Consider the following 21395-nt stretch of genomic DNA (forward strand, 5'->3'; position numbering starts at 1 on the left):
TTGCTAGTGATTGGAACTGCACGATGCACAATTCTGTTTGGCTTTGTCCTGGATGGGACCGCACATTGCGCAATCCCAGTGGGAAAGACTCCCAGACTATCTCCTGGAATTACACATTGGGCAGCTGAAGCCGGTCACTAGCAACCTATGTCCAATTTTTGGAGCCAAGGCAGAGCCTTGAGATCTAGGAATGCACAGTGCATGCCAGGAAGAGCTAGATCCAGGCTAAGGTAGCCCAAATCTTCCCAAGCACAACTTGAAAATGGGTAGATCTGAATGCATGAGTGAAGAATGGTGTAGATTTGAGTGAACAATGATGCACGCAATGGAAACAAATGCAAGAATCAGTCAAATAGAAGAATAATGAAGCTCGTGGGAAGATTCGACACAACGATGATCGTTAGCACAAAAATTGGTTTATGCATGCGACGCTAAGGAAAGGAAATTCAAAACTTAAAACAACACTTCTACAAGCTAAAAAAAATCAAAATTCCAGTGGTTATTCAATAAAACAAGAAAAATAACACTTACACAAGCCAAGGAAACAAAAGCAACAGAAAAATCACTAAAAGACTTGAAAATAAAAACTTACTTGGAAAAGTTGTGCTGACTGTGCCAAAGGTTCTTAGATGCCTCTATAATGCAAGATCTCCAAGATCGAATGTGAAAATGAGATATGGCGGCATCCATGAAATAGATTTGATTGATTTAGGGTTTATGACGCGAAGGCCAAAAATCTAGGTAAAAGCGGCAAGTGGCAACAGTTTCTAAAATTGACTTAAGTGTAACTCCCATTGCTAAAAATAGATCCCTATTTTTTAGGGATGCCTTTTCACTTTTTGTATTTTTCTTTTTCGAGAAAGTCTTCCATGCATGCATGGAGAAACTGTAGAGTTCCACGGGGAATTGGTCAACTTTTCAGAACATGCATTGAACAACAACTGAAGGAATGCTTTTGCGCAATTCTTGGGTTGAGTGGCTCTGGCTGCCTCTCATGATCTATGCAGTTTCCCAGCTAAAGCCAAGTTTCCATATGGGTCTGCACATTTCAGAGCCCAATCTCAATGCTGTGTTGAACTACGCATTTCCTAATAGCAAGGTTGGCTTCCCTTTAGGACTGCGTAAATTTCTAAGGTAGTGCAAGAACCAGATTGTAACTAAGTCAAAGGAGGTTAGCTTGTGGTTAATCAACAAAGCAAGTAATAAAACATAAGATATAAAGAAAAAGATAAAATAAAATGAAAGCACAAGTACCTAGGCAGTGTAAGGTAAATGCTGAGATTTTAGTAGGGAGGCTCCAAAATGAAGCAAAGGAAAAAATTTGGAGGGTGGTTGTAGCTACTACAATAGTACACTAGGGCTGAGAGACACATGAAAAGGGTGTACATTGGGGAAGTACACCAAATATTCCTTTCATGATAAAGATATTTGAGCACAAGCGATCCTTGATAAAGTTCACTCATATGTGTGTGGATGGTTCTTCACAACATCCACGACCAAGCAAAGGTATTATGTAATATTTGTTGATGATTTTTCTCATAATTGTTGGATTTTCTTCATGTAAAAGAAATATCATAGGTTTGCTAAATTTTGTGAATTTAAAGCACTTGTCGACAAATATACTTGCAGAAAAGTTAAAGCTCTCAGAAGTGATAACGGTGGAGAATATGTGTCGAATGAATTCAAGAACTTCTTTGCTTCAGAAGGCATTCAACGGGAGTTAATAACACCTCATAACCCACAACATAATGGGGTGGATGAAAGGAAGAACAAAAATATTGTGAGAGCTGCATGAGTGATGTTGCATGATCAAGTTCTACCATTACACTTGTGTGTTGAAGCAAGCAACACAACTGTTTATTTGCATAACGGAAGGCCTCATTGAACTCTCGGGATGAGTACGCCAGAAGAAGCTTTTTCAGGTAAGAAACTAGATGTGGCACACTTCAAGATATTTGGTTGATCAGTCTACTGTCATGTTACCAAGGATGCATGGAAACATTTAGAGCCAACAACTGTGTTGGGCATATTTGTGGGGTACACTAATACACCTCACAACTATCGACTGTACCGGCCATCCAACAAGATGACAATGGTTTCTAGAGATGTGAAGTTTGATGAAGAGAATCCCATGAGATGTTCCCTTGAGAGGGAGCTTCAGTCACATGAAGATGAGGAGATTTTAGCTCCAAAGGAGGAACCTCAGGATGATGTGGAGTAACCACATGTAGAGAAGCATTGAGTGGAAGCACCCACTCATGCAGAGACATCCAAAGATGGAAGGAAGCACACCAGAGAGGCTGACAGATTGATGCATGATGCTAGATAAAATGTGGGAGCACACACATCACAACATAGAAAGAGGAGGTCACAAGATCGATACACTGGATACATGGCTCAGATGAGTGAGAGTGTAGAGGTTGATCCATCCTCATTCGAGGAAGCAATTCAACAACCAGTATGGGTTGATTCCATGGTTGAGGAGTATGACTCCATTATGTTTAGGAAGTGGTCCCAAGACCAGAAGAAAAGTCAATGGTGAGTTCCAGATGGATTTATAAGGTAAAGCAAGTAGCATATGGGAGTGTGGAGAAACACACAGCTAGATTTGTGGCCAGAGGATTCTCTCAAGTGGAGAGAATTGATTATGATGAGACCTTTGCTCCAGTAGCAAGGTACTCATCAATCAAATCTATTCTAGCACTTTCAGTGTAGATGGGATGGAAGATACATCATATGGATGTGAAGACAACATTCCTAAACAATATGATTGAGGAAGAGGTGTATATTGAGTAGCCGAAAGGATTTTAGACCTTCAAAAGAGAGTCACATCTGTGTAGACTCAAGCGAGTGCTGTATGGACTAAAACAAGCACCCCATGCTTGGTACACTAGGATTGACAGCTATTTCACTACGTTGGGCTTCACCAAAAGTGAAACAAATGCAAACCTTTACCATATTGTGGTTGAAAGTAAATTGTTGATTATTGTATTATATGTCGATGATTTGATTCTAATAGGTGATGAGAAGCTAATAAAATCGTGAAAAGAGGATCTTGCAAGAGAATTAGAGATGAAGGACCTTGGGCTCATGCATTACTTTCTTGGTATGGAAGTATGGCAAGGAGACGAGGAACTGTTTTTCTCTCTGGGAAAGTATGCGAACAAGATACTTAAGAAGTTCCACATGGAGAGAAGCAAACCCATGGAGACTCCTCTAGTAGGTAATTGGAGGAAGGAAGATGCTACTTCATGTGAAGTAGTGGAGGCTACTATTTATAGACAACTTTTGGGTTCACATATGTATTTGGTGAACACATGGCCGAAAATGTGTTTTGCAGTTAACCAGGTTAGTCAAGCCATGGTTAAGCCAACCAAAATCTATTATAAGGAAGCTAAACATGTGTTGAGATACGTCAGAGGCACCACTCAATTTTGTCTTTGGTATAAATGAAAAAAGGGAGTGAAGATTCAAGGCTTTGAAGATACCAATTGGGTAGGGATTATGTCCGATAGGAAGAGTATATCAGGGGGAATCTTCAGTAATGCATCAACAATAGCTTCTTGATACAACAAGAAGCAGAGATCAATTGCACTCAATTTAATAGAAGCATAGTACATGGATGGTAGCCAAGCATCTTGTGAGTCTATCTGGATGAGGAAGATCCTTGTTGGCTTATTTGGTTAGTAGATTGATCCTACAGTGGTTTACTATGACAAAGAGAGTTGTATCAAAATTTTTGAGAATCCAGGTTTTCACGATTGGTCTAAGCGTATCAATATCTAGTATCACCATCTACGAGATTGTGTGTAGAGTAGAATCATGTTGCTGGAGTACATTCCTATGAAAATTCGAGTTTCACAGAGGTAGGATTAGGATAGCAGATAATCCCTTTATCGTTGAGAGGGAGTGTTGAAAATGCAACAAGAAAATCATAATTTAATTTTTTTCCTTGAATTAAATTAGGGATTAAACTGTAATTCCAATTCTCATAACAACTTGTAATAGTTAACTAAGTTAATTTGACTTAGTTGGCTCAGTTAATTCGATTTGGGAGTCTAACTATAGTCATGTAGAGTGATTCCTATTTTTTAGGAGGCCTGGTTGAGTTTATTTTGACTTGTAATTATTTAATTCAGTTTAACTGAGTTAAATTCAGATAAATTAGTTCCAACTGATGAGGAATTAGTGGGAGATCTAGTAGTGGGGTGTAACCTATAGTAGTGGGGTGTAACCAACACTGATAAACCAGTAAACTGAGTATTCACTCATAATTAACTCATGCATGTCAAATCAGAGAAATACCTAGTTGAGATTGGAGTTCAGGGACAATGTACTATCAATTGTGTAATCATCCAAATTGTATAAATGGTGCACGCAATCAAAGGAATGCCTATGAGGATTGTGAAATTCACAATTGAGGAATTTCCCAATTAAATATGGGCTAATTCCCAAGGGAACAACTTAAGGAAAGAGGAGCTTGGCAGGCAGCGTAATTGGCTAAGTATTGGCTTGAGTTGGTCAGGGAAGCAGTGAGATAGATTGAGATAGTGTAGAGGTTGCTCGGGATTAAGCAAAGAATTGCAATCTTCTCATATTTCCTTATTAATTCAATATACAGATAGTAGGGGTTTTCATCTGTGGCTTTCCCTAGAAAATAATTGTGTTATGTGTGATTGAACTCTTTCACTTTTATGCTTCGTGATTTCATCGATCGTTTATTATTTCCACTGAGTAGAGTAGATTCAAGTAAATTGTTTTAGGATATTACAATTAGATTTCTACACGTAGAATTTCCCAAGATCAAGGCCCTTCACTCTCTCTTATGATCTCTACTAAAGTCCTTCCTTAGAGGATTAGAACCCCATATGGTAAACATATTATTTATCATTATTCATCATGATGAATTCACAATGAAACGAGTCATTGTCCATCTACGAAATTCTCTTAATGTCATAACAACTCTTCCCTATAATGCCCTTGGTACTAAATGCTTATTTCCTACCCCATGAACCCTTCAAGGACTTAAAAAATCCTAGATTTGACCTTGTAAACTTGTTGCGTCCCCTTTGATTGTTGGCCCCAAAATAGTGGAAATCCATTTTTTTTACTTCCATTCGACTTGGAGCAAAAATTCCTCCTCGGTTTTCTTTGATTGGATGCAATAATGGCTATCCCATCACCCCTTCATGGGTGAGCTACTTTTCTTCCATGAAGGCATCGATATTCTTTTTATCAAGATAATGCTTATTTATCTTTCCTCCCTGAGGCTACTCTTAAGGTCCATTTGTTGGATCCTTCATTTTTTGAGTAAGTTTTGATCATTTTTTCTAGAAAAGCATCGTAGAGACAAGAAATGCAAGTAAAATGGATAAATGAACTAGAAAGTGACAAAAGAATAAAATAAACTAGAAAGTGATGAAAAGAGAAATTACATTGGGACTCACCAAGGCCATGGAAGAAGGATCAAGATGCCAATTTTGAAAGATCAACTGAAAGTGACCAAAGAAGTTGGATCTCATCAAAGGAGTTAAGCAAGGCCAAATTAAGCGAGCATGTATCCAAGCAAAAGGAAATATATATATAAATTTGTTAGGGTCCTATAATTTTTATAGGGTTGCTTGATTATAGATGATCATTATTATGTTTGATATGTTGTAAATAATATTTCCTCCTGCAAATTATTTCCAAAGAGACACCAAGCACCAAGATTTAAGGATATTTTTGCATGTAAATATTTGGATGAGGCCAGACTGCATGTATTTTCATCAGAAAGAGCTCAGAAGAAGATTTCCAATAATATATAATGCACTCAAATCCAATTCCTAGATCAAAGGCAAGAGCAAGTTGAAGTCTGCACCAAAAAACAAAGAAGAAAGGCAAGAAATCGATAAAGTATTTTCATATATTTCATACATCATTTTTATCCTAAGTTCGAAGGAAAAGTGTAATAAGGCGCATATGGAGGAAGTTGTTTTGTTGTATAAAGTTAAACCATGTTGCTTTCAGAATGTCAGGATAGTCCAACCTGCATGATCCATGACCCTCACTCACTTTTGGCCCCCCCTCTCCATCCTGCCTTTATTGCCAAGGGGCAGGGATGAAAACATTGTTTCTTCCGCCAGGCCCCATCCATACGTGTCCACTCCCCAACATTTTAGACCCCCCCCCCCTAGATACAACTTACCACCTTATACCCCCTCCGAAATCTGCCAAACTTCTCCCCCTTTCTCGCTAGCTCTTCCCGCACGCTCCCTTCCACTCCTATCCTGACACCTTGCCATGTCCATTATGTAATTAACTTTCGACCTCGTTGTCACTCCCATGCCACTCACTGCCTACTGCTCGAAATTTTCTCTCCACTCACCTCCACTTCATGTCTCCACATCATCCCCCACCTCCATGTCACCTCCCACCTCCACGTCATATGTCCATTTCATGGCCAAGTAAAACTACGTTTTTTCCTATACAACACTGTACATTCAAATGTGGTTTAAAAACAACTGAGAACGTATTTTCAAATACTGAAAGAGGTTTTTTTTTCTAACATCCTCTTGTACAAAAACCTCTCTCATTTATATAACAGCTATTATGGTTTAGGAGATGCTAATGATTATTTGAAGTCATATTTTCAAGAAATTTCCTGTTTCAGTCACCTTTTTGCAGAGAATATTGTGGATAATCAAAGATGAATATTGGGAAACTGGAAGAATTTTTGGTTCATAAGATTCCAAAATAAAAAATCCTATCTCACTTTTCACACAGGTATCAGGGATTGAGAGATACACTCTCATCATTTTAGTCTATTTTTCCGACTGTGCACTGTCCTGTTTTAGTCACCTTTTTGCAGAGCAAAGTGTGGACAATCAAAAATGAATTTTGGTAAATGGGAGGAGGTTTTTTTCCTAGGATAATAAGATACAAAATACTCTATCCATTTTCTAACGTCTATTATGGTTTGGGATATACAAAGGTATTACAGGACCCTTTTTTTCATAATTTCGAGAGGAAAAAGCTCAAAGACAGTTAGTGACTTGGATGCCACCTCATCAAAAGGGGTTGCAATCAAATTTGAATTTCTCTTATTTGTCACCAGAAATCCACAAAGATAGTACCAAGTAGATTCATTAGTTTTGAATGTCCTATATTTCATTTCTATTTGTTTAAAACAGTTGGAGATATTTGTAACAAATCTTGATATTGTTTCAAGATATTTTAGTTTATAATTTGTATAAATACTTCATTTGAAGAGATATTGATTTCTGAATGTAATTTCTTCTACATATTGTAATTTTAAAAGTACTGGAGAATAAATAATGCAAGGACCTTTCACAAGATTCATGTGGTGTACTAAATGGTGATGTATCTCTTCTGTCTATTTGTTTAAACATCGTTTTTCTCTTCTCTGTTATTCTAAATTTCTGAATTAATCAACAAAAATTGGGATAAATAGGATTGACTATCTAGAGCACCTATTTTGGCTGTTGTTAATTTTAATGTTTCCTATTGAAGTCAGATTAAGAAATTCTTAATTTCTCTTTGGTCTCTACTGAACCTTACACTTCTGTTATTCCACAATTCACTTAATTTATGAAAAGATCTAGTTAGTGAAACCTAGCTTGCCCTGTGAGAACTCCTCTAAAAATTGATGCAAAACTCCAGTTTAATTTATAGAATCCATAGCCCAATGGAATTATAACACTCAAATCAACCAAACCTTTCAAACAAAAGAAATAAGTACAATCATAACTAACCTAAAATTCACACTAAAAACAAAGCTAAATTAAATAGAGAGATCCCTCTCTAAAGCTGGCACGGTTAGGTCCCAAATTCCAAAGAGGTTTTGATGTTGTCCTATGTGTTTACTCCCTCAACCTCAAAAATACAAAATGACAACAAAATCCACATAGATCGAGTTGTAAGGGAGATAGAGAGAAACAAGTCGACATGTTGTTGGAATGCAGACTGAAGCCCCTTTATGTATTTTGATGTAATTTTGCCTTATCCGGTTGGTCCTGAAGGAGTCTTGATAAAAACTTCCATAACGTTTGTAGATTTATATTGTAATGGATTAGCCCCATGATAAATAATAAAATAAGAATGTTGCAGATTTCTACTTGTGTGCACATATGATTGAAAATGTATTGTGTGGCCTTTTATTTTTTTTTTTAAGTTCTTTTTTAATTCTCTATTGTATTTCTATTATTCTTGCATAAGAGATAATTGAAGATATATGAATTATTATGGAGTTTATGTACTATTTACTTAATTAAATGAATCTCGTTACTGTCTAAATTCCCCACATAACACTTGAAGTCTCGGTATGCCTCGGGTGATAACTTTCTCCCTTGCAGAGGAATGAAAATGTCGACGCTACATTGGGCTATGACAAACTCTTTTTTTGGCATGTTGTGGTTGAACCCTGGGTCCCTATGGTAGAAATCTTCACCAACACCATCCATTAATGATTTCTTCCATGAAGAAGTAGGCTTCTTTGAGACTCTTGCTCTTCATTAAATTATAACTTCCACTTATGTAGGAAATTTTTTTCTTCTAGATGAGTTTGTGTTTTCTTCTTAAATGTCTTGAGAATCCTTCTATTCACCTTACTGGGTTTCTCATATTCTTGATCCTCTTTACTTTATTATCCTACCTTGACCTTCTTAGAGAAGTACACCCTTCCTTCTAACTTATCTTCTTGTGCCCTTATTTTCACCTTTTCTTTCATTTCTTCTCATATTTCTCTTGTTCCTTGGACACTTGCTACAAGTCTCACCTTTTGTTGCTAACCTTTCGATAATGGATTGAGGTTATGCTAACCTTAGGAGGTATTCACTTTTTAATAAGGTTTTTGTAAGGTAAATGAATTTCTATATAAGAGTGGGACCTTTGCAAGGCCAACTTGGGAGTTTTTTTATTATTATCATTCACCTCAAGATGTCATTATTTCATTTGCGTCTCCTTTTTATTTGCCTCATCCATATCATTTTTCTCGAACCCACCTTCATTAATTCACTTGGTGTAATCATTTCACTCCCATATCTTATCTCCTCTCTCCTCCTTTATTAGTCACCATGTCAGATGATTGGCTCCATCTAGGTCCTTATCTTGAGTACGACCCAACTTGAGATGATTTCTCCATAGTTGGGATTGATCACCACGTCTCGTGTATTCCCTCATACATTGGTCACAGTTTTTGTTGAGATTGCAACAAGATGATGGAGCTTAGTGAAAAGAGTCACCTTCACTAAGTGGGTCCGCAGGCAAATTATGGTGCAAGTTCTATTTTTTATCCTAGCAGGGATGATCACAGTGTGGGTGACCACAGTATGAGTGATTACAGTGTGGATGATCACAGTGTGGGTGACCACAATATGAGTGATCACAGTGTGGGTGACCACAGTGTGAGTGATCACAGTGTGAGTGATCAAAGTCTATTTTTAGATTGGCTGTCAAAAATAGAAAAGTCAAACATTATTGTCTCATAATAATATTTGGACTATAAACTTGATCTTATTCTCTTGGAGCACTTCAGGATGAGCTACGGATGTGGTACATGTAGATCCCAGAAGGAAATACGTGGTTACCTATGGGATGACTAATATTTGCATGCAGGATTTCAGTTAGAACTCAAGTGAGTTGAGTTTAGTGGATTGGAGATGCAGTTGATGGAGTTGTGTTCAGTTTAGCTTTGTTAAACTGGTTGTATTTAGTCTAATTGGAAAATAGACTAGAGATGAGTTGAGTGAATTAGTTATTAATTAATTCACAAGTTATTAACTCATAATGCAACTATAGAATACATCAGTTAACTCAGTTGCATGTCAGTGCATGTTCAGTTCAGCAGGGACAGGTGTTAGAGGATCAGATTGCTATCAGTTGTGACTATAGTTGTGCATGATGATTTGCACAATCAGAGGGATTGAGTATGCCAATGAATTGGCCAATATCAAGAATTGTAGCTTGTGCTCACGTCAAACACAGTGTGAGTGATTCTTTGCAGGTGAAATACGAGTTTGGTAAACCATTCTCATCAGTTCTTGAGCAGGTATTGAGCTGGAGAGGCAGGCAAGCAGTGGAATAGATTTGGAGATCAAATCTGAGCTGTATTGTGTGTAATAGGTGGAGCTGGTACTGGATTGCTTGTGATAAGAATTGTACTTTGTAATGTTACATGATTCAATTAATATAATATACAGATAGTGTGGGGTTTTTAGCGAGATGCTTTCCCCGGGTTACATACTGTGTTAATGTGTGAATGCTCTTGATGTTTTATTGTTATTGATGCTGCTATATTGATGATCAACGTAGAGGAGCTTATGTATTGTGTATGTATTCCGCAATAGTACATGATCAGGATAATCTCCATTGAATATGTGTTAAATTATTCAAAATTTCTACATGGTATCAGAGCTGTTGATCATCAGATCTACTATTCAGGAAGTGTTTACATTCTATTTCTTCAGGCAGAGTCTGTAATCAGGCTAGGTAGCCTCTGGATTCATCCTTGCTTTGGATGGTGAGATATCCGGTGAATGCCCATACAGTCAATCTCTGTATGAGAAATATTGTGTTCTCACGAATCTTAGATCCGAGGCGGTTGAGTTGGTTGCTGGTGGAATTCGAATTTGCAGCAGTGTTTTTCTTGGTGACAACGCAGCAATGTCTTTCAACGGATTGCGATTGGAGTATGCTCTTGAGGGCAGCTCAAACTATATTGCATGGAAGGACAGGATGGAGGCAGTATTGGATGATAACGGGCTGAAGGAGTTCATAGATACGGATGTCCCAAAGCCTACTGATGCTACTCAAGCTGATGCTTGGCAAAAGAAGACCGTAAAATGTCGAAGGATTCTGTTGGAGGTCATGAAGGATCACATTGTGTCCAGCCTCCATGGAAAGGCTACTCCATATTTGATGTGGAAATCATTAACAGAATTATTCCAAAGCAAGAGCGATCAGAGGAAGCTGGCACTCAAAGATAAACTCAGAAACATCAAATGCGAGAAGGGTGACAGTATTCCCAAGTATCTCACGAAGTTCACTCAGTGTCGAGATGAGCTGGGAAGTGTGGGGGTTACTGTCGATGATGAGGACTTGGTGAGCTTGGCTCTCCTTGGTCTTCCGAAGAGTTGGCATTCCTATCATGACTCTGTCAATGGTCGGGAGAAATTGCCAGGATGGGAAAGACTATGGTCAGATCTTGTGCAGGAGGAGATCAGGCGGAGTACCAGGGACGAATCTTCGTCAAAGGGAGCTGATGAAGAGAATTGTGCTTTGACTACCAAAGCAAAGAAATGGAAGAGCAAGAAAGCTTCTTAGTCTGGTGCGAAAGGTAAGAAGCAAGATATGTCCAAGGTGAAGTGTTTTCACTGTCACCAGCATGGACACTATGCCACTAATTGTCCGCAGAAGAAGAAGAACAAGCAGGGTGTTGGATCTTCAGCAGGAGAGGCTCTAGCCTCATAGTTTGAGCTTGATTTTTCATTGATTGCATGCTTGGTTTCAAGTGTGATGGGATCGGTGTGGTTCTTGGATAGTGGTGCGTCTTTTCACATGACGGGAGATAGAGATTTGTTCTCTGATTTGGAGGACAAAGATCTTGGAGTGCACATCGAGATGGGCGATGATGGTAGATACAGTGCGACCGGTATCGGTACCATTTCCTTTGAGAGGGAGTCTGGTAAACCCTTCGTATTGAAGGAAGTCATGCATGTTCTAGGATTGAAGAAGAATCTTATCTCAGTGGCGATGTTAGAAGACAAGGGGTATGATGTTGTTTTCAGTGAGGGAAAGGCTTTCCTGCACAGCAAGACAACTGGTGAGACCCGGAAGATAGGGGTTCGAGTGAGGAACCTTTATCAGTTGCATGTAGATGGATGCGCAGCAATGGCGGGCAAGGCAGAAGGATTGGTGAGCCGGGATGATGGCGAGTTGTGGTACAGGAGATTGGGTCACCTTCACCATGGAGCCTTGAAGATACTGCAGCAGATCACTACAGGGCTTCCTAAAGGCACACTTGCGCAGTCAGATCAGTGCAAGGGGTGTACTTTGGGGAAGTTTGTGAAAGCCACCTTTCACGAGAAGGATAGTCGCACCACGACAATCCTTGAGAGAATTCACACAGACGTGTGTGGACCTCTCTCAGTTGCTTCGACAGCAAAACACAGGTATTATGTGATTTTTGTTGATGATTTCTCTCGTAAGTGCTCGATCTTCTTCATGCAGAAGAAGAGCGAGACATATTCAAAGTTCTGTGAATTCAAAGCACTGGTTGAGAAGGAGTCAGGGAAGAAGGTGAAGGCTCTTAGGAGCGATAATGGTGGTGAATACATCTCGGACGAGTTCAAGGATTTCTGCAAGGTAGAAGGGATTCGAAGAGAGCTCATAGCTCCCCATAACCCACAGCAGAACGGGGTAGCTGAGCGGAAGAACAGAACGATTGTGGGTGCTGCACGGGCAATGTTGCATGATCAGGGCCTACCCCTTCACTTGTGGGCAGAAGCATGCAATACAACAGTTTATGTGTAGAACCATTGTCCTCATAGGATACTTGGCATGAGTACACCCGAGGAGGCTTATTCTGGTAAGATGCCTGATCTTTCTCATTTGAGGATTTTTGGTGCTAACGTTTACATGCATGTGATGAAGGATGCCAGGAAGAAGTTGGAGCCGACCGCAGAGGTTGGGATATTTGTGGGGTACACTGATATGCCCCACAACTATCGTGTATTTTCCAGACAGTGGTAAAACTGTCATGCGACGGGATATAAAATTTCAGGAGGAGAAAGCCATGAAGTGTTTGCTTGAGAGGGAGCTACACTTGCATGCAGATGAGGAGCTATTAGTTCCTAAGGATGAGCTTCAGGATGTGGATCAGCCACAGGACAAGGTTCATGGAGTGGAAGAGACCACTCATGCAGCGCCAACCATCAAAGGGCGAAAGCGCTTGACAAAAGCTGAGCGACTGGCTCAAGATGCAGAGAAAGTTGTAGGACCACCTATAGCCCAACGCAGGCAGAGACAGTCACCTGATCGGTACAGTGGATACATGGCTCTGATGAGCAAGTGTGTTGTGACTGAGCCATCCTCTTTCGAGGAAGCTGTGGAGGATCCCGCATGGGTAGACACCATGGTGGAAGAGTATGATTCTATTGTCAGAAACAGTGCATGGGAGATTGTTCCTAGACCGGAAGGGAAATCAGTGGTGGGTTCGAGATGGATCTACAAGGTCAAGCAGGCAGCTGACGGGAGTGTGGAGAAGTACAAGGCAAGATTTGTTGCCTGAGGCTTTTCACAGATAGAGGGGATCGATTATGAGGAGACCTTTGCACCTGTCGCAAGGTATTCTTCCATACGGACGATTCTTGCTCTCTCAGCGCAGATGGGATGACACATTCATCAGATGGATGTGAAGACTGCGTTCCTCAACGGAGTCATTGAGGAGGAGGTGTACATTGAGCAGCCCGAAGGCTTTGAGGTCTTCAGCAGCGAGTCGCATGTGTGCAGGCCCAAGAGAGCACTGTATGGGTTGAAGCAAGCACCACGTGCTTGGTACACACGAATAGACATCTATTTCACAGGACTTGGATTCTCCAAGAGCGAGGCAGATCCTAACCTATACCAGATTGTGGTGGAGGGTAAGTTGCTTATCATTGTATTGTATGTTGATGATTTTATTCTAACGGGTGATGAGCTGTTGATACTGTCATGCAAGAAGGATCTTGCTACAGAGTTTGAGATGAAGACTTGGGCCTCCTTCACTATTTCCTAGGATTGGAAATATGGCAGCGCAGTGGTGGACTGTTTGTTTCTCAGGGCAAGTATGCTCGGGAGATACTGGAGAAGTTCAACATGCATGGCTGCAAGCCTGTTGATACTCCTCTTCCTGGAGGTTGGAGGAAGGAGGATGCCACTTCGGGAGAAGAAGTGGATGCCACTGTTTATCAACAATTGGTGGGGTCGCTGATGTATTTGGTCAATACACGACTCGATATATGCTATGCAGTTAACCAGCTTTCACAAGCTATGGTTAAGCCTACCAAGCTCTTCTGGAAGGCGGGCAAGCATGTATTGCGCTACTTGAGAGGCACATCGGGATATGGATCTTGGTACATACAGGAGGATGCAGATTGGGCAGGGAGCTCAAGAGGCCGAGTATATGGCAGCAAGGACATCAGGTACCATCATATCAGAGATTGTGTGCAGCGGAGGATCATGTTGCTTTCATACATTCTAACGGAGGATCAGGATGCTGATATTCTGATGAAGGCTCTCACCAAGAGCAAATTCGAGTACCACCGAGGCAGGATAGGGGTTGCTGATAATCCATATCTTGTCGAGAGGGAGTGTTGAGATTGCAACAAGATGATGGAGCTTAGTGAAAAGAGTCGCCTTCACTAAGTGGGCCCGCAGGTAAATTATGGCGCAAGTTCTATTTTTGATCCCGGCAGGGATGATCACAGTGTGGGTGACCACAGTATGAGTGATCACAGTGTGGGTGATCACAATGTGGGTGACCACAGTATGAGTGATCACAGTGTGGGTGACCACAGTGTGAGTGATCACAGTGTGAGTGATCAAAGTCTATTTTTAGACTGGCTGTCAAAAATAGAAAAGTCAAATATTATTGTCTCATAATAATATTTGGACTATAAACTTGATCTTATTCTCTTGGAGCACTTCAAGATGAGCTACGGATGTGGTACATGCAGATCCCAGAAGGAAATACGTGGTTACCTATGGGATGACTAATATTTGCATGCAGGACTTCAGTTAAAACTCAAGTGAGTTGAGTTTAGTGGACTGGAGGTGCAGTTGATGGAGTTGTGTTCAGTTTAGCTTTGTTAAACTGGTTGTATTTAGTCTAATTGGCAAATAGACTAGAGATGAGTTGAGTGAATTAGTTATTAATTAATTCACAAGTTATTAACTCATAATGCAACTATAGAATACATCAGTTAACTCAGTTGCATGTCAGTGCATGTTCAGTTCAGCAGGGACATGTGTTAGAGGATCAGAGTGCTATCAGTTGCGACTATAGTTGTGCATGATGATTTGCACAATCAGAGGGATTGAGTATGCCAATGAATTGGCCAATATCAAGAATTGTAGCTTGTGCTCACGTCCAACACAGTGTGAGTGATTCTTTGCAGGTGAAATACGAGTTTGGTAAACCATTCTCATCAGTTCTTGAGCAGGTATTGAGCTGGAGAGGCAGGAAAGCAGTGGAATAGATTTGGAGATCAGATCTGAGCTGTATTGTGTGTAACGGGTTGAGCTGGTACTGGATTTCTTGTGATAAGCATTGTACTTTGTAATGTTACATGATTCAATCAATATATTATATAGATAGTGTGGGGTTTTTAGCGAGATGCTTTCCCCGGGTTACATACTGTGTTAATGTGTGAATGCTCTTGATGTTTTATTGTTATTGATGCTGCTATATTGATGATCAACGTAGAGGAGCTTATGTATCGTGTATGTATTCCGCAATAGTACATGATCAGGATAATCTCCATTGAATATGTGTTAAATTATTCAAAATTTCTACAGTTTTTCATTTTATATAGTTTGTATCTATGAGATCACTTCTTTGGTCATTCCTTCTCTCACCTTTCCCTTCACTAGTTTTTCTTAAATGTGTCCATGTCATGCCTCTTACTTTTGCTAGATTTACCTTAGTGGCCTTACCTTTCACCTCTTACCTTCACTAGTTTTCTCTTTGTGACATCTTTGCTCCTTTTCAACCTTCACTAGTTATTCCCCTAAACAATGGTCATGGTTATCACATCTTATAGAGTACATCTATGGGATCACTTGTTTAGCTAGCCCTCAAAATATTCCTCCTCTCATCTCTACCTTTGCTAGTTTTATACAAACATTTCCACCTATTGCCTCTTACCTTTTGGTAGATATACCTTAGGAGCCCTAATTCTCACCTCTTACCTTCACGAGTTTTCCCTTTGTGTCAACCCTATTCCCATTTTGCCTTCACTAGCTATTCTCTTAGATATTGGTCATGGTTACCACATATTATATATTTCAACTATGGGATCAATTGTTTGACTATCCCTTCAACATCTTCTTCCTCTTACCTCTATGTTTTCTTCTTTTCACAAGAATTTCCCCTCTTTCCTCTTACTCTTTCTATTTTTACCTTAGAATCTCGACCTCTCACCTCTTACCTTCATCAGTTTTCCCCTTATGTCAATTTTTCTCACCTACAACCTTCACTAGTTATTCCTTACTGCTATTACATTAGACATTGGTCATCATTATCACATCCTTTAGATTTCATCCATGGGACCACTTGTGTAACTAGGCTTTAAACATCTTCCTCCTCTCACCTATACCTTCACTATTTTTGCATATGCATTTCTACCTCTTGTCTCTTATCTTTGATAGCTTTACCTTAGTATCCTTGGTTCTCACCTCTTACCTTCACTAGATTTCCCCTCACATGACTTTTGACCTTCACTAGTTGTTCCCTAGTGTCGTTGGTTTTGGTCTCTTACCTTTGCTAGTTTTTCCATATCATCACCACCTTCTTTTTAGCTCTCCTCTCCTTCACTTGCATAGTTTCTTCCCAATGAGTTGGGGTTGTCATCACCTTAGCTTGGTGTTGGATGTGCTACATTCTGTGTAGTTATAGATTTTACAACTTGATAGGTTTGGTTGGGTCTAAGGTCAATACCCTAGATAATTTCTTCTAGCTTCCTATTTTTTGGAGGCCAATATAGGTATATGTATGATTGTTTTTGGCATTTTCAGCCCACAGTTAAGGGATTAGGGTTGTAATCTAATCTTGGTTTCATATTATCTAAATTGACGATGTAGAATACCAAAATATTATGCAATGAATGGTTAAGTAAATACAATGAAATGAATAAGTAGAAAAATAATCTAAGTTAGGTTGGTTTTCTTGGTTAATCATTTTCTAGTGTAAACCTTGTGTATACTATGTGTGGATGTGCCATTTTTCTTCCATTTTTAGATTTTGTACACATAGTCTTTGGACCTTTTCATAAGCTAAATTATCATGTATGAAGGAAAATGATTAGAAGTTCATGAATAGGGATAGATAAATTTGATGACAAGAGTTTTGAGTTATGAAGTTGAATATGGAAGATCTTGTTGTGGATAAAGGTTACCGAGTTGTTGTATTCGATTAAAAAAAAGAAGCAAAAAAAAGAGTTGGTTAATAAGGCAAAGAGTACAATTTGTATATGCCTTCTAGATTCAATGTTGCTGGATTTCTTAGGAGAAGTTAATGCTAAGGAGCTACAAGATAATTTATGGACATTGTGTTAGTTAAAGTTCCTAGAAAACAAACATTTTTTCCAACGGAAATTGTACCTTAGGTTGAATGATTGTAAGATTCCCAACAGGAGAATTTTGAAGGGATCTGGATCACTAAAATGTTCCAATCAACAACAATTATCAGATCTTGTTATAATGCATGAATTTACAATTAAAACATATTACAAAAGAATGGAATACAGGTTAACCCAGAAATAATAGCCACTTTATTTAATAAATAACTATAGGACAATGTATTCCAAGACGACTGCTAAACAAAAAATCGACCAACTAAACTCTGAACCACAATCGTGGACTCTGGATGGATCCACCAGACAATTACACCCACAGGGTTTTCGTCTCTGGGATCAAACTGGAACTAGCCTTGTTAAGTTCTCAATAAAGACAAAATAGATAGACAACTTATGATGATCACACTCTTAGGATCCTATCCCCTTTTATAGGCTTGATGGACTCTCTAGAGACTTTATTTTATTGTTTTCCCTCAAAAAATGAAGGCAAATACCATGGGCCAATGCCATGGGAAAATACCATGGGTGGATTCTGTCCACTTTGACCATATCCAACAAAATGGAATATTACAAACCCTCCCACCCAAAGATTGCTTGCCCTCAAGCAATCCACTACTCTCCACAATAGAGGCATCTATATATTGATACCAAGATCCCATACGACCCAGTGTGTTATTCCATGCCTCCATGCTAAATTATCCTGAATGGATCCTTTGAGACCTAGATCCCAAATAATCTTTCGGTCAATCCTGCCCCCAATAAATTCTCCTGAACCCCAACGCCACCTAAGTCCTAGGACCTATGGGTTATGACACCTTCTCATTCCTCCATCATTGCTCATGCTTAAGGGCCCCAACTGCAATATGCCCTTGGTGAAGAGTATCACATCAATAGAGTTCCAACTCATAATCTCTCGCCAATCCATCTCGTGGGACGGATATAATGCATGAATTCCTGCACATGGAATAAGTCTACCATGTTGATGTTGCCTGATGCTCAACTCATGCTGCTCCACTCAATCACCCAACATGATCCATTTTTATAACTCTACCCTGATGTCCCCAATGTATAAAGGTGGGTTGGTAGTGTTGCAAGCCTTATCTATGTACTCCTATAAAGAGTTGTTATGGAACTCCCAATTGTACTCCTCTTGTTGCCTTGTGAGGGACTTGAGTCGTTCCTCAACACTAGACAACTTGGTTGTTGATTCAACACATACCCCTATGAGCTCCTCAATTTTCCTATTCTCCTATAAGAAAGTGTCTCACACTTCCTAGATTCTCTGTTTCAACATCATAAGATCTATCTTGAAGTGCATGATCTTTTCCCGAAACTCCTCTACTAACAATTTTGGTGCCCTACTGAATGTCTTTGTACTTGTCTGCACCAGATGCCCAATGGCCATAGGTTCAACTTGAGACTTCGATTAACTCTATGGGAATGGTTCATTTTGCATATTATGTCTATCATGATGCTCCTCATGATCATGCTCATCATGTTGGTTCATTATTGTTGGCTCCTCACTCAAATTTCCCTAGCTTCCTCCATCTGTGAAGACAATATGTTGTTCATCCTCTCCAATTGTCAAACATAGATGCACTGGTGGACTGCTATCTATACTTGATTGTTCATATTCTTTATGGACATCCCCCTGGAGACCTATGGACTCAGTTGTATAGGAATCTACCTCATCAATACCATTAGGTAGAATTTCCTCATGCACTTCCAAATGCTTGTCATCCTGCAAGTCTCCTTGAATAATATCACGTTGCTGCTCACCATCCTAAAGATCAATAGACCCAACTACAAAAGACTCCCCATGATCCAAAGGAATCTCCTCTTTTTCTGTCTTTGTTGCCTCCTTCCTATCACCTGGACATGAATGGTTAAGGGCCCAAGGTCCCTTGCAGATAAAGCATAGTCCTCTCCTCCTTAGTTCATTCTTGCTACAGGTTTTGTTCTTTATTTCTCCATCAATCATTCTCAACTCCTTCCTAGTCAGCACCCTTCTTAGCAATTTTATGTTTTGCATGACCAAATTATTGAATAGATCATAAGCGGATGGTAATACCATTGGTTCCTTCCTCCAAATGGTCAACAATTTGGATCTTAGTATCTTGCAGATGTTGGCATCTCCTTTTAAGAATAGGGACACAATCTTTTGCATGCATGTCTTGACATGGTCTGAATGAGTTGATGTAATACTGGTGTAAAAGTTTTGGAGAAATTGAAAGATCAACTCGTCACATTCCAGGTTCAGCATGAATGTGCCAAAGCTGAACTCTGCCATCAATTCTAGAATTTTGTGCTGCTTTTGAAAGGTAGGAAGCATGATGTTGTTCAACCCTTGAAGGGTTTCTACTATCAGCTGCAATATCTCCCTCATGATATCATTGTTGTAAGGTGGTAGTGGCAATGTTAAAGCTATGATCCTGCTGAGACAAGAGGCAACTGTGAGTCTAACCTTTTCACATGAATGCTCCAAGAACATGGGCTATATTAAAGCAATCATTAATGGTTTCAAGGCCGAACCTGATCTTTTACAATCTAATTGCTTTATCAAGGACAAATCCATATCTAATGTGTCCAACTGTAAGAGTACATATTCAGAATTTGTATATTGCAATTTGGATCCAAGTTCAAAGAGATGCTTTATTTTTACATCTTCCTTTCGGATATCCTTTGATTACTAAAGGATAGCATGGACCTTCTGAGAGAAAGGCATGTTTTTCTGCTCTTGCTTATGATTTGTAAGTTGTTGCCATTTTTGATCTGCAAAAGTATTGTAGCCCAAAGGACCAGCTGATGTATTACCATGTCGATTCTTGAGGTGTTTCCAAAAGTAAAATGATGACATTATGGCTTAGCCTTCCTTCTCTCTCCCCAACTTTCTTCAATAAAATCGATTTACCCCCTTTGAGAAATTAATCTATATTGGGCTTGAATTCTCACTAATATTGGAGGAACAATCTGCTACAAAAATAATAACCCAATGGAAAAAAAAATCTGCAATACTACCAAAAAAGACATTTTGCAAAATCTTCACTAATATGTGAATTGTTTTTATTTTATTTTATTTTATTTTACTTTTATAATTTTATATCTAGATCACCGGTCCAAAGTTTTTATACCAAATTCCCATGCAATGAGACAATGTAAGATGATTATTTAATTACAAATACCCAACGCACCAAGGAATTAACTCAACTTTTAAAGGTGATAGCATGTAGACCCTATGTGCATGAAAATACACTATCACAAAATCTACAAATAGATATGATATGTCTGTTATACTTACCTGCTGGAATGAGCCTATATGAACGATTCTCTCTGCGCCCAACTTGCTAGGTCCCTCGTTCCATTCGTCCACTGTTCACCACATGAAAGCTCTGTGGCCTATGTGATCATCATGTGGCCCCTTTGACTTTATGAAAGGTTGTACTGTGATCAATGATGCGACCATGCTAACGTTGTTGTCCTAACAACCATACCCAACATACAATTTAACCCAACCAAAATCAAATATATGATTATATTAGTATATCGGCCGAGGTAATAAATGAGGCGCATTTACAAACGTTTCACCGTAGTTTAATTCATACCCCTCCCACCAATAAACTGTCAGTCAACATAGATACATTGTATTTATCCGATTCTACTTTATGAGGAGCTCAGAATCGACGACACGATGGGGATAAATGTGTGAGTTTAGTGGTTCCACGATCATCGATCTGGAATTCACTATAACGCCCTACAGTCTCTTACCATCATTCTCCAGTTTCCGTGATCCCTCTCCCTTCGACGTTGTAGTTTTCGTCAGTGTGCTTTACTATTCTGGATCAACATTTTTATTGACCGATTTGCAAATGAATGAATTTCTCCAACAGAACGTTGCTGCAAACAAGAGCCTGGACTACGACTTGCTATTGACGAACTCACCTCAAGGCCCATGGTCTCTGTCTCCAGCGTGTGCAATGGTAACACGCCTCCTCTGAGAATGGTTTCCCCTATGATCCTTGTCCAACTGTTGGATACGTGGACTTGGCCAGGCAATGAACCAAA

The sequence above is a fragment of the Pinus tabuliformis genome, chromosome 9 (genome assembly GCF_031772625.1).
Source record: "Pinus tabuliformis cultivar Carrire ecotype Pingquan chromosome 9, CPIR1, whole genome shotgun sequence".
NCBI classification, from domain to species: Eukaryota; Viridiplantae; Streptophyta; class Pinopsida; order Pinales; family Pinaceae; genus Pinus; species Pinus tabuliformis.